Genomic DNA, 15,534 nt, shown 5'->3' on the forward strand with positions numbered 1-15,534 from the left:
CTTTTAGGCTGAAATGTTCTGTAGACATCTGTTAAATCCCTTTGGTTCATAACTTCTCTTAGTTTCACTGTGTCTCTGTTTAGTTTCTGTTTCAGTGACGTGTCCATTAGTGAGAACAAGGTATTATAACTTCCATTATTATTGTGTGAGTTTCAATGTGTGTTTTGAGTTTCATTAAAGTTTCTTTTATGAATTTGGGTACTCTTGCATTTGGGGCATAGATATTCAGAATTGAGACTTTCTGTTGGTGGATTTTCCCCTTGATGAATATAAAGTGTCTTTCTTCATCATGCTTGATAACTTTTGGTTTAAAGTCTATAATATTGGCTATTAGGATGGCGACTCCTGCTTGTTTCCTTGGACCTTTCACTTGGAAGACCTTTTTCCATCCTTTTACTCTGAGATAGTGCCTGTCTTTTTGTCGAGATGTATTTCTTGTATGCTGCAAAATGCTGGATTTTGTTTGCATATCCAGTCTGTTAGCTTATGTCTTTTATAGGTGAGTTGAGTCCATTAATATTGAGAGATATTAAAGAGAGATGACAGTTGATTCCTGACATGTTTGTTTTTGTTTGTGGTTTTATGTGCTTGTGGCTCTCTGCTTTTGACTTTGTTGTGAGATGCTTAATATTGTATCCTTTTTTTGGTACAGGTATCTTCCTTGTGTTGGAGTTTTCCTTCCAGGATTCTCTGTAAGACTGGGTTGGTAGATACTGTGTGAATTTGTTTGTGTCCTGGAATATTTTGTTTTCTCCATCTATGTTGATTGAGAGTTTGTCTGGTTATAGCAGCCTTTGCTGGCATTTGCGTTCTCTGAGAGATTGCATGACCTCTGACCAGGCTCTTCTGACTTTCATTGTCTCTGTTGAGAAGTCTGGTGTAATTCTTATAGGTCTACCTTTGTTTGTTACTTGGCCTTTTTCCCTTGCAGCTTTTAATATTCTTTCTTTGCTCTGTGCATTTAGTGTTTTAATAATTATGTTACAAGAAGATTTTCTTTTCTGATCACATTTATTTGGTGTCCCATTGGCTTCGTATACCTTTATGTCCATCACTTTCTTTAAGTTGGGGAAGTTTTCTTCTATGATTTTGTTGAAGATATTTTCAGGTCCTTTGAGCTGGGAATCTTCATTCTCCTCTATTCTGATTTTTTAGATTTGTTCTTTTCATTGTGTCCTAAAATTCCTGGATGCTTTGGATTAGGAGTTTTTTATGTTTAGAAATTTCTTTGACAGTTGTGTCAATCTCTTCTACTGTACTTTCTACACCTGAAATTCTTTCTTCCATCTCTTATATTCTGTTGGTAATACTTACATCAGTAATTCCTGACCTCTTTCCTAGGTTTTCCATTTCCAGGTTTGCCTCCATTTGTGTTTTCTTTATTGTTTCTACTTCCACTTTTAGGTCTTGGATCACTTTATTCAATTCCTTCTCGTGTTTACCTGTGTTTTTCTGTATTTCTTTCAGTGAGTTATTGATATCTTCCTTAAAGGACACTATTATCTTCAAGAGATGGTATTTTAGGACAGATTCCTGATTTTCATGTGCATTGGTGTATCCAGTGCTTGCTGAGGTGGTAGAACTGGGTTCTGATGATGTCTACATATTTTGGTTTCTGCTGCTTATAGCCCTGTGCTTTCCTTTCGCCATCTGGATATCCCTGCTGTTTGTTGATCTGGGTGACTGTATGGAGTCTGGCTCTTTTGTCCCTTGGGTGTTTCAGATCTCCTGGTAGGCTTGCTGCCCTGGCTATATCAGAGCACCTGTGGGGCCTTCCTATTGGGGGCTCTTCACAGGGGCAGAGAAGCTGCTGATCTGTTGCCCTGGCTGCAGTAGACCTCCTGGGAGGCCTTTAGACTGTTGGGTCTTCCTTGGAGCAGTCAAGCTGCTGTCCAACTGCACTGAGTGTAGCTGACACTCATCTTTCCTGAGAGCAGCAGGTCCTCAATTTATCTGAGTGAAGAGGGTCCTCAACTGCTCAACTGCACTGAGCTCAGGGGTTCCTCTACTGCTCTGAGTACAGCAGGTCCTCTGGGATGTATGGAGATATGGAGTCTTCAGGTGAGCAGACCAACTAGGGGTCTGCCACAGCAGCAAGAACCAGGTGGAAGGGGTGGGAGGGATGGAAGGAAGGGGAGTGGTATTAGGGAGTGTGGTTGTTTTGGTGGGTCATGGGTCCTAAGTCCACCAGGCTCCCAGCAGCAGCTCAGGAACTTAGGCAGGGGTGTGTGGGGGTGGTTCTTACCAATTGTTTTGAGTGCAGTAGGTCCTCTGGGATGTATCTAGATATGGAGTCTTCAAGGGAGCAGAACAACTAGGGGTCTTCCCCAGCAGCAAGGACCAGGCAGAAGTAAATCTACTTTAAAATGCCTCATTAGTTCTTATTCATCAGCCTTCTGTGTCTAATTTTATAGCAGAAGGAAACAATGGCAGATTCAGTCATCAAAATACAATTTCTTATATATATGCAGGTGCAGCAAATAAAGAAAAACACAGCCTCCTTGTTAAAAAAAAAAAGAAAGAAAAAAAAATACTTTAACAAGATATTTAGGACTGTATGTTCCAGAATTTCAGATAGTAAAGAATTAATACTTATCTTTCCAGCTAGAATTTAATTAAAATGTGAGATGCATTTTTATGTATCAATGATTCTTAACTCACCATTACTCTTGGAATATTCTCATTGTTGAAACTAGTAAAGGACACTCTGATACTCAGATTCTCTCTCTCTCTCTCTCCCTCTCTCTCTCTCTCTTTAACTTGTAGGGTAGGGCAAGGCATAACTTCTGTAACTACTCTTAGCTAGGATGTAATTCAGTAGTTATATGATTGAACATAGAAGGTAACAAAGGACCACCGGTCTTAATTAAACCAGAAATGTCTTACAGACAGAGAATATATACTTACAACAACTCTACACAGTGCATTGAAAAGCATCACCTGAGTTTAGGTCTATTTTTAAGCCTGTTGGGAAATTGATTTTTTACTTGAATAATTTTTCTTGCTGTTATATTCACTTTCAGGTGTTTATGAATTCCCTATAGTGTCACCGTCTCTTCCCATCTGTGCACTGATGTCCCAGAATTCACACACTCCACAGGTGTGCTTCTGTCTTGATGATCAACATTAGTATGGGATTTTAAGACAGGGCCATAGGAATTATGAATCTGGGGCTCTTAGTTTTGGGCTGTGGATTTTTTAAACTAACGCTGTCATTCCAAGAGTTTCTATTTCCACACACAAAATGTGGATTTTTCTTTTAAATGATACCTACCTTAGTATTGTTGTCTTAAAGGAGACAGAGCCACAAAGACTCATAGTCCACTGCCTTTGTCATACTACGTGGCTAGATGTTGCTTAATTGATAGAGGAACTATAAAGCTATGTCTATAAGCTTTTTCTTCAATTTTTTTCTACAAGATAACCATGGCTGCCCAAGGGAGAATCTACTATTGCCAAACTACTGATTGCATGTTGAAGCTGGAGCAGATTGATAGGAGAAGATGACAACAGTGTTTTCTGAATGATTTGTGGTAAACATTGAAGTGACGGTTAAAACTTCACATATGTGTATTTAGAGTTTTGGATGACATTAATGTCTTGTATACAGTTTGTTCCATGACTGAGAAATAATATATAAAGTAATTTTATTAACTATTGATGAGTTAAAGTTACTTTTAATGTTTTATATTTTGATTTTAATATTTAATATATGAACATATATGAAAAACTGCAATATTTAGCACAATGTCCATGATAAAGACCACTACCTTGGCAATTATTCTTTGGATAAAATTGATCAAAATAGGCACCAAAGCAAAAATAGCCAGGTGTAATGTTATAAAGCAAAAAAAAAAAAAAAAAAAAATTTGCATAGCCAAGGAAGCAAAATTATGTAAAGCTAAGTTATTGAAAAAATAGTTATTTAAAATGATGCACATAAAATTTAATTTCTAAAATGTATAAAGGATTAATATGAATCAATATAAAAATGAAGAACAAAGAAATTAAAAACTGATTTAGCTCCTTTAAAAATGCTCAAAACTCCACAAATAGAAATTACTTAAAGAAGACTTCCAAAAGACTCACAGGCAACTGTAAAAGTCTTTACTATCACTGGTTGTCAAAGACATAAGAATTGAAACTACAGTGGAACATTACTAGGGTGACTGTAAACTGATAGAAAGACAACATGTTGTGCCAACATGGACAGAAGAAGAAAGCAGGCTATAGTTTGGACATGGATATAAACTATTTTCCCCTGGGGAAAATTCTGTTGAGAGTCCACAAATAGTTAAGATAAAACTACCACCCAATCCAGTAGGCCTGTTTTCGATAAAAAGTCAAAACATTTGAAATCACTATTTGAGAAATATCAGTGTCTTGTTGAGTGTATCGTTATTTACAATAGTCCTGTCAGAAAACGCTTCCTTAGGGCGTACATGTGCAATCAAGAGAGGAAAGGTGATATTTGTATAAAGTGACTAACAGTCTTCAAAATGAAGGGAAGTCTGCCATGCATGACATGTGGGTGCATCTGACCAACAGTGAAAGAATTTTCCCAACAGAAAGTAAGAAGCAGCATGTTATCTCACACAGAGCTCTGCAACTTGTGCATGATAGAGCATGATAGAGGGATTTCTGCTCAGGGAATGGGACATCCCACTCACATGAGGAAGATGGGGAGACAAGTGTGCACAGTGACTGAGTTCACCATTTTGCGTGGTGCAATGAAAATGTGCTAAAAAGATCAATTTGCTGTGTCCTTATGAAAAAGAAGACAAAAAATAATTATACAGGGCCGGGAGAATTTTCTGTGGGAGAGAGAAACCTTAATATTTTTACTCTAGGGATAGTTTCATGAATGTATGTTATTTTCAAACTCATGGAATTATGTACAGTGAACATGTCTAGGTTTTATCACTAATGTTCAGTTTAAAAGTAAATATATCTGTTGAGGTACATATTTAATCAGGGGTTTCTACATCACCTTGAGTCACTCAGTTCCCAAATAAATGATATAAAACCTTCATATTCATAATAAGCCTTAATAGCACTAGAGCTGAGCAAATATTAAACCTCTAAGCTATTTTGTCTATTGTCAATAACCGTACTCTTACGCCAACTGGCCAGACCTCATGGCCATTATTCATTATGGTGTTTTTCCCCCCTCTCTTTACCTTTTCTCTCTTCTTTTCTCATGTTCTCTCCTTAGACCCTAAGCCTGGCAACCGAAGCCTAGCCTACCTCTCTTCTGCTCAGGTACAGGCTGTAGGCAACTTTATTCACTCAATAGTTTTAAATTAAGGAGCACAGTTATATAGCATCACTTGGAGTATGTGAGGTTTTTCTCATCCCTGGGGACAGCCACACCTTGGGCACAGTATTTAGCATTACAATGCATAGCAACAGACCAAACTTCAACATATAAGGAAATAAATATTTGGACATTTGAATTTGGTGGTTGTATGAGTATGTTAAGTCAAATATTGGAAAATCCAAATTGATTTCCAAATTTCCTCAGAATGTAATCATAGATAAGGCATCTCTAGCCTCCTAGAACCTCACTGAACTCATCCTAAATAGAGAACATGGGTAACACAAACTTTAACATGTTGTTTTATAGTTTATGAGAAATAGCTTGTAATCACTTAGACTCTTAGAGGATTTTAAGTACTCACAATTTATAAGATCGGTTGGATGGGCATTGCTGAGTATGCAAGATAATGGAAAAGACATATATGAGTACTTTAATCCTTTGTAGATAGATTGTCAGATAGCTGTGGGGACATGACATTAGTGATCCAGGCTGAAGGACTGTTATGAAATATGGCAAAGAGACACAGGTATAGCCAGGAGTAAGAATGGGGAAGTAATCAGAAGCAGATTAATTTGACTTTTTAGACAATATATAAGGTGTAGGCTTTCAGTATAAGTTTAGTGTGTGTTGTAGCTAACACACACACACACACACACACACACACACACACACACACACACATATGTATATATATTCAATTGTTTTTTTACTGGGTATTTTCTTGATTTACATTTCAAAGGTGTCCCCTTTCCAGGTATCCCCTCCAGAAACTCCCTATCCTATCCTCCCTTCCACCTGCCTCTATGAGGGTGCTCACCTACCCACCCACCCTCTCCTGCCTTCCTTCATGCCATTCCCCCACACTGAGGCATCTAACCCCCTCAGAACCAAGGACCAGCCCTCTCACTGATGTCCAACAACACCATCCTCTGCCACATGTGCTGCTGGAGCCACTGGTCTCTCAATGTGTATTCTTCGGTTGGTGGTCTAATCCCTCAGAGCTATGGGAAGTCTGGCACTGTTGTTCCCACCATGGGGTTGCAAATACCTTCTGCACTTTCAGTCCCTTATCCAACAACTCCATCAAGGACCACATGCTGTGAGATTCATTCTCTGTATTTGTCAAGCTCTAACAGAGCCTCCCAGGAGACAGCCATATCAGGCCTTATCAGGCTCCTGTCAGCAAGCACTTCCCAGCATCCTCAATAGCATCTGGGTTTGGAGACTGTATATGGGATGGATTCTGCAAGTGGGACAGTCTCTGCATGGCCTTTCCTTCAGTCTCTGCTCTACATTTTATCTCCCTACTTCCTCCAGTGAGTATTTTGTTCCCCCTTCCAAGAAGCACTGAAGTATTCACCTTTGGTATTCCTTCTCCTTGAGATTCATATGGTCTCTGAATTTTATCTTGAGTAATCCAAACTTTTGGGCTGATATCCACTTATCAGTGAGTGCATACCATGTGTGTCCTTTTGTGAATGGGTTACCTCACTTAGGATAATATTTTCAAGTTCCATTCATTTGCCTGCAAATATCATGAAGTCATTGTTTTTAATAGCTGAGTAGTACTCCATTGTGTAAATGTACCATATTTTCTTTATACATTCCTTTGTTGAGGGACATCTGGGTTCTTTCCAGCTTGTGGTTATTATAAATAAGTCTATGATGCACATAATGGAGCATGTGTCCTTATTATATGTTGGAGCAACTTCTGGTTAACATATTTTAAGCACAGGAATTACATGGGCATACATTCACTAAAAAAGAAAATTTATAAAAAGAATGTAACAGAGAGAGAGAGAGAGAGAGAGAGAGAGAGAGAGAGAGAGAGAGAGAGAGAGAGAGAGAGAGAGAGAGAGAGAAATGCTAGTGTGCACTGAGGAGAAAAAAAAATGTCCGTAAGACACTCTTGCTGGATCAGAGTTTGAAAGCTTTTCTTTTGAATTAGCTTGTGAAATAGAGAGAAATGATTGCAAGCCATGATTCCCAGTAATGCTGGCTTCATATTCAGACTTTCTGTGGCTTTAAGCTTATAATTATTATGGCAATGTCTAGGACCTGACTTACAGTCAGAATCTCTGGAGAAAGAACTCAGATGACTACTAAGAAGTACTTCCCCATATCCTCTAATATTCAAGACTTCTTGAGGTTGAGAAGCCCATTGTGCACTCAACTGCAGAAATAGGAAAGTGAGGGTTTGATTTAGACACTGGAATATGTATCTATGAGGAGGTGGGATAAAGAGGAACGCTGTATAACAGATTGTGTCTATTTTGTGAGTGGAGACAGCTTAGAGACATTTACAAGCTGAGGATCCTGAGTGTCCTGGGGAATTCCAATATTGAAGACTTCTTATGAAAGAAGATTGGAAGCAAAACCAAGAGTGAATATTGCTGTTTATTAAAATAAATGCTAGATTTAAAAGAAGTAATTTGTGGTAAAACATTGTGATCTTTGCTAAACCACTAAGTAATACAAATTGTGAATGTGTCCATGAACTTAACAAAAAACTCCAGATTGTTAGCAATTCAATCTCTGCATGTCTTTTGTCAGTACAGAAAAAAAAAATAGAGAACAATTTACATTGCATAAACACACACACACACGTATACACACAGATGCACGTGCACACACATATAGGATTTATAATATGCTGCATATATTTGGAAGTAATATTCTATTTAAGATTAAAGGATTTCTCCATGCTATCAAGAAGAAAAAAATCAAGTTTGGAGTAGTGATTAAAACAGGTACAAGAGAAGGAATTGTAAAGGGTAAATAGTATATTTTACTTGTTGCTGTTTTTTTTTTTTTTTTTTTTTTTAATAAAAGCAGAATTGAGCCTCAGTTCAGGGTATTCAGTGATGAGTGACCATTGGAAGACTGAGTGGCAGGTCCATTGTCTGAGCATTTTCATAAAATAACCAGAAGATCTAGGTTTATTACAGATTAAACATAGATGCTCAAGTGTGTCTTATATCAACTCTCAATAATTTGGCTTATCTCTAGGAGTGGTGAAAATGATGTATGTATAAATTAGTACATGGACTCCAGGTTTACGTTTTAGGTATAGATCTTGACTTCCCTGACAACTACTCTAGCTTACCCATGAACCTCTATCAGTGCCCCAAATCACAATACTTGAGAATGATGATGTCAAGATTCCCTCTGAGGTTGAGACTACAATTCTTATTCCTCTTGTCCTTTTTTATCAGTGCTTTAGCCTCAAAGATTCCTTATGGGTCTCTTTGCTACTCCAAGTAATAATAACACTGTAAAATGGTTCACTTTATAAACAATAATATTAGAAAACATTAGAAAGTAGTTTTAAAAGATTTTTGCAGGGCTTTAGTTGAACATAACTCATTTATTTGAGGAATCTTTTCAGTTATCAGTGTAGATGCTATTTGAAAAATTATCTTCATGTCATGCAAGAGTGATCATTGTTTGTTCAAGTGCTTTTATGTCAAGTGTGTGCACACTTAATAGATAACATTGGATTTGCTGTCAAGTATGCTTATGCTCCCATTTAAAGCTTCCTTTCCATAGAATTGTGAAACCTTTTCCAAGGCATATTTGATATACAGACAGAGTTAGCAACAATGATGTCAAGGCAATTCAAATGTCTTCATATTTTATTTTGATAATAAGAATGCTAATTCAAAATGTACATTACATAGTTAAATACTAGTTTACAAATTTTAAAATAATAAATTAAATCTTGGGATGTTTCACATGGGATTATAATTCAATTGTCAGCCCAAATGATATGGACACTCTTGATCTTTCCATCAAAGTTAGTCTCAGCCAAGCAGTTAAACATCTAGATGACTTCAGGATTGACTGCACAGCTTTGGCTATAAATAACAAGTTTGGCTGCTAGTGAATGTGGTGAAATTGCAGAAGTTATTTAAATCTTCTAATTCACAAGTTTCATGATCTTTAAAATAAATGTAAGATTATTTATAATAGTAAGACCATCCATTATATAGTATAATAAAAATATAAAACATATACATAATTTATACATATATTTGCACACTGAGTATGTAGCACTTGATAATTATTTAATATAAATTACCTCTTAAAGTATTTCTAGAATAATAATAACTCAAACTTTCACCTATGTGAGATGTGTCCAGAATCAAACTCTTTTAGCTTGCCAGCTGCAGACAGTTCCCTCGCTGCCAATGCTCTTAGCAACTTGCTTTTCATTATGGTCAAGAAGCTGTCTCCTTAATGGACTTTAAGTTCCTTAAGGTATGTGAATTTAATCTTGCTGGTTTTCCAGTACTCCACCCACTGCTGGCATAGAGTCTTCCTTCCCATAGAAGGCCTGCAAACTGAGTGTCTCATCTTGATATAACTAGACATTGTCTAAAAGAAACTTGCTAAAACACCAAAAAGAAAGAAAATCCTGGAATGTAACTGCAATGTAAGTAAACAATTTAAAAGTTTTCCATTTAAAATATTCTGTACTTGAGTAAAATATCTGTTTTTACTATGTTATTACAGGACTTATTCCAATGTAGGAACCAGGTGAATGTGATATTGTTGATACAATATATAAACTAGGATGAAGAAGATTAATTGGCTATTATAATCCCCCCGCAAGACAGTAATAAACTTAAAGAACAAGGCACACAGTCCAAACAAAACTCATCACAATAATCCAGAAACTAAATAACTTATGCATATTCCCTAGAACTGACTTTATCTCCTTCTAGAGCAAAGACATCGTATCCTGTTATTTAAGGGTTTTTTTTTTCCCCTGACATGATGCATGGTTAATTCAAGTTTCAAAATTGATTAAACCACCTGATTGATTGCAGTGATTACTTTTCTCATCTCAAGCTTGGAGATAGCATTTGTAATTCTTATTAAAAGTTGATTACTATTTAATACTGGTAATATTGTTGAATGTTGCATAATAAATTCAAAACTGAAAACTGCATACCAATTATTAAATATAAATATAGAATAAATCACATTACGAACTGATAGGAAAATTCAAAGTCATAATATTAATGGTAACACGAACCTGAAAAATAATCTTAGTGAAAGCAGTATTTCTCTAGTCTTAAAGAAGGCTTTGCATCTTCTCTGTGGTCATTTATGACTTTAAGTTGGAAACATAAAATTGTATGGTTATCTATTGGCTTTCTCTGTACAATTATGACTAGATATGTAGTTGAAAAAAACATTGAATTTAGTTGTGCTTTCCCTATACATGCCATCCCTTGCTCATAATGGAGTGTTTTGGTGGAAATACTGAACTGTGTGCGTACTGGGAACCTAAATGGTTGGGTCTGATTATGCAGAATACTACCAGTCTTGAGATTTCTTCTTCTATCTGTAAAATGGATCTCAGTGAAACCAAAACTTCAAAATGTCCAATAAATGAAAGTGCTTCAGGAGACTGCTGAAGGAGACAGACCGGGAACATTAAGGTGCCTGGCATCCTGTGAGCCAATGCTTCAGGATCTCCTATGCTCAGATCAGAGCACGGCTCTTCCAGAGCAGCTTGAAGAGAATCATGACACCGAAGCTGAAACTTCTTGCCGCTGGGAACCACATACAGAGTTAATGTCAAAAATTATGCAGAGAGAGAGAAAAAAAAAAACAGCCCCTAATGAGTGCAGACTACATGAACTTGTAAAAGCACTGTGTTTAAACTTCATGCAGTGATGGCTAGAACCACCTATTCTGAATCTCACATCCTGAGAATATCAAACATGTCATTTTCTTACAGGAGACAGTTGAGATTAGTGGGAGGGACATGCAATGCAGAAGAAGGCTGAGTAAGCAGAACAAAGGAACAAATGGGAAATGAAATGACCTCCTAACTTTAGATGAACATGACTCAAACAGGATAGAAATCAATGAGCTGAAGGGAGCTGCCAAGGAAACTTGGTTGGGTTTAATGCACCAGCGAAAGGACTTGGTAGACTTTTGGGGTCTTGTCCTGTACTAAGTACAATTCTTCTAGGTTATGGTAGTCTTACCAGGCCAAGTCACAGCCATAGTAACCCCTGGCTCCAGTGCTACCGAACACTAAGCCCTCTGTGATCTTGAGAAGATTAAGTGAGCCAAAACCAAACTGACTCCATTGCAGGCTGCAAACTGGCAGTTTGTGAAACTAGGCCTAAGTTTCTAAGTTTCTGTTTCTCAGAATTGGCAAAGTCCAAAACATATCAATTACAAGAAAAACTACCCCTCATGAGCAGCCAACCAGGAAGTTGCTCTATTTCCTAGCCTAAGCTAACTTCAAGGACAATCAGGAACTGTAGAGGATGCCTTTCCTTGAGCTATGTAAGTTAATCAGCAAATTTCCCCAAATTACCCACGGTCTTAATGAATCACAAAGGCACCCATACTCGTGAATATAGAAACAACCAATCGGGAGGGAGGGGGGGTAAAATTCACCCACTCCTACCCTAATAGGCTTTAATTGACCCTACAAGTCTACACCTCAGTCTTCTATCCTGATGTATGGCAGACCCCTGCTTGCATGTTCTCTGCAAAATAAACACTCTTTGAGTTGGATATCATTTCAGTCTGGGGTATCACTCTTTGCGAGGCGTGGGCCCTTATATTTTAATGCACTCAAAGATGCTTTGCTATGGTTTCCATCCCCTCCCCCCCCCCCCCCACACACACACACACACAATGGGAAAGCAGCTAGTTGTAAACACCAACTATGGAACTGATTTCAAAATAGCAGAGCCAATTAGACTTTGTCTCAAGGGCCTACATGCACGTTTCATTGTAGCCATTAAGTTGCGTCTCCATATCAGTTAGGCATTAAATCTCAATTACTTTGGACATTACATGGACAGTTAACCATAGGTTGTCAAACACTATGCTAGATAGTGTTTCACATACACTTCAGTTTCAAAGTTACAGGTTATCAGCAGTGAATTGAGCAAATGTTATCGAGAAAAAAGGAATCCTACTTCAACAAGGACAAATAAAGGTTATGAAATTAATTGTGCATTTAATACCAATTTTTGAAGGTTTATGATTTTTAAGGTGGTCTGTGGTGGTCAACTGTGAGAGGTGGAGCAAGGTGACAAATTTTAATGAGCTGAATTCCAGTTTTGGAGGTTGGGAACTGTTCAGCCTTGTAGTGCGTGGCCTTTCTGACAATCCCTGACTCTGCTACAGCTGCAGTGCTTGCCCAGGGTTCTTGAAATGTGTCAGGAAGAAAATTTCATAGCAATTCTCTAGAAACATTAATTTTAAATGAATTTTTAGCTACTCTGAGAGAAAATAGCCCCTGAGAGGGAGTGTAAGCAGAACCACTGTTTTCTTCCCTCTACCAAACCCCAAGGCTCAGCGTGCGAAGCCCCGCCCAGGGCGCCCCTTGCCTCTTGTTTCCCTCCACCAAACCCCAAGGCTCGGTGTGCGAAGCCCCGCCCAGGGCGCCCCTCGCCTCTTGTTCAGTATGCGAAGCCCCGCCCAGGGCACCCCTTGCCTCTTGTTCAGTGTGCGAAGCCCCGCCCAGGGCACCCCTTGCCTCTTGTTCAGTGTGCGAAGCCCCGCCCAGGGCGTCCCTTGACTCTTGTTTCCCTCTTCCAGCAGCGATGCTGAATTTTTCTGATAATGTTCTGCTCCTGGTTAACTGGTTAAAGCTGGGAACGTTTCTGCTTATCTTTAAAAATCTCTGTTCTCATTTCCAGGTTCTTTGCCTCAGTTAGATGATGAGCATTCATGTGCCCTAAGCCTTATTTTTGCTCAGTGGGTCCCTGTAAGTAGTTCCTTTGAGAGTAAATGATTGAAACATTGTGAGTTGCCTAAAAAGCCATGCTTACAAATCATCCATATATACCTATGTTACAAACGCACACACACACACACACACACACACACACACACACACACACACACACACACACATATATGAGGGTATGTGTACCTAAATGTACACGTATATAAAACAGTTTTGTGTACATTAAGTCTTTTTGACATCTACTCACCCCTATGACTTGCCTTTTCCTCTTTATTTTTAAGGAAGCCTTCTGTAGAACAGAACGCAAATTGCCCCACATTGCAAAGCTTTTAAAAGAATTCTCTGCAGCTTCTTTCTCCTTATGCCAAGGAAATCTTAAATATAGAGTTCTCGTTGCAATAATGGTTCCTTTGATGAGACTTTTCTTGGAGTCCTTCCTCCTTCAGCCTGGGGACTGTCTGTTCTGTTTGAATATCTTTCTTTAGAGAAGACCCTCACTTCAGATATTCTTGAAAGAGTTTTTTTTTTTAACTTGATTTTAGTTCTCAATGTCTTACTTCAGAAGAAATTCTCCTGAAAAATATATTTTAATCAAACAGAATTACATCATTTCCTTTCTTTCTTTCTTTTCACTAGCTTCTCACAAGTAGCATACCCGTAACCACTCCTGCCTCTCAAGCTGAAAACCATTTCTTATTCAATTACTCTTTTACATACATGCATGTAGATGTGTACACAAATATAAAGCACAGCTTGCTGACTGCACTTTTTTTGTTGTTGTGTATATGGTTTCCTAACTAGAAATCTTCACTCTTTTATTTTCATTTTTGTTTGTTTTTGTTTGTTGTTTGTTTTTTATATTTCAAACTTCTGTGGCTTTTGCTTACTGTGTAGTAAAATGTCTTTTTCCCCAGTAAATGAATCATCGTCAACAGTCAGTTCCCCAGGTTAAATAAGTAGAACAAAGAATCACAAGCCTTGCCTCTGCTGAGTTTGGAGTCACACTCACTTGACCATTGGTCAGAGCATTCTACAAAACGATAGTCTGAGAATTCGAATTGAATTTTTTTCTGTAAAATATCATTTAGGGTCAAATTTGTAGGGGGTTATAAGTCCTTCTCCAAGATCATTAACTTCACAAGATATGAGTCTTTGACTAAGTTTCCAGTACTAGGCATGATTTCCCTCTGATATACATGCATGCATGCATACATACATACATATGTACATACATATCGACAGGTGCATATACATTTACACAAGCACATGAACACATAGAGACATATAACAATAATTTTAAAAGGAAGCTAAGAATTTGAAAGTAAACAGAGAAAGATATATAGGAGGATTTGGAGTTAAGAAAAAGGAAGCAAGGAACAATGTAATTTTAATCTCATAAATAGGAAAAAAGAGAAAATAATAGTTTTTGTTGTACCTCTTTTTAAAAATAAAATAAGAAAAGGCAAAATGGTTCCTCTGTAAACTGCTGAGTCCATAGTGTCCACAGATGGTAGTACACAAAGTGGTTCATCTTTCTCTTTGTATTAATAAATTGTCCAAAAGAGAGAGAACACTTTGCATAAAATATAAATGTTAGCAATAACCAAATCTAGCAAATGTACATTCACTTATATTACTTCTGGAGATTTTGTATGCACTTATCTCTAATTCAACTCCTTTATAACCCAGATGACAGAGCTTGTAACAGAGAGATAATGAAAATTATAACAGAAGGAACTGTACTCTCCCAAGGAAACCATTCAAGTGTAAGAGAATGCATGTATCAATTAATCTCCCAATAAGAGAAATTACAATGGTGGAAAATGTTGTATAGGGATAGTCATGTGTCTTAAACATGGATTTTTGGAAACTGACAGCTCAGAGAAGCAATTAGAAGGAGGAAATGCTAAGGAGAAAAACAAGTATAAGTAGAACAAGATAAATATGTATTTTTTTCTTTTTCTGTAGCTTAAACCCAGGGTTTTACATGTAGAAGCTACCAAGTAGTGTGCTGTTGAGCTACATATCGAGATAAGTAAAGCATTTCCAGAAAGGGCAAAAGAAATGAAGATGTGAACCCTCCATGCTAGTAAGGACAAATGACAGCATTCCACTATGAGCTAAATATCAAACAACAAGATAACTTAGATTCTGGGATATAATAGTACCAGAAAAGCAAAGGAACAAGACACTGAAGGGTGAATAAAAGATGTTGCCTAAGGGAAACATATAGCTAACCAATAATTAATGAAAATCACTTGAAATATGTTATTATGTTGTTCAGTTGTAATAGGGAAAAGAAGGTTTGATATTATTAGTCAAAAGGAGAATAGATACTGAAACAGCAGTCTCAGATGACAAAGATGTGATCCTATTGACTAATAGCTACTGACCAGTCAGTCAGGCTAGAACTTTGATATTTTTCTAAAAGTATGATAAGGCATCACTATCAAAGTTGGTATTGCATGATAAAAGCAAACAC

At 37.4% G+C, this 15,534-nt stretch overlaps 1 long non-coding RNA gene across 1 annotated transcript; it reads left to right on the plus strand.

Moving 5' to 3' along the window:
* The first annotated feature begins 217 nt into the window (after positions 1-217).
* A430085M09Rik (RIKEN cDNA A430085M09 gene) lies at positions 218-3,655 on the plus strand. The gene is made up of 3 exons (NR_131142.1): positions 218-2,061; positions 3,024-3,100; positions 3,421-3,655. It is a non-coding gene; the product is annotated as an RIKEN cDNA A430085M09 gene (long non-coding RNA).
* The last annotated feature ends 11,879 nt before the right edge of the window (positions 3,656-15,534 follow it).

This window comes from Mus musculus, chromosome 4 (genome assembly GCF_000001635.26).
Source record: "Mus musculus strain C57BL/6J chromosome 4, GRCm38.p6 C57BL/6J".
In the NCBI taxonomy this organism is placed as follows: domain Eukaryota; kingdom Metazoa; phylum Chordata; class Mammalia; order Rodentia; family Muridae; genus Mus; species Mus musculus.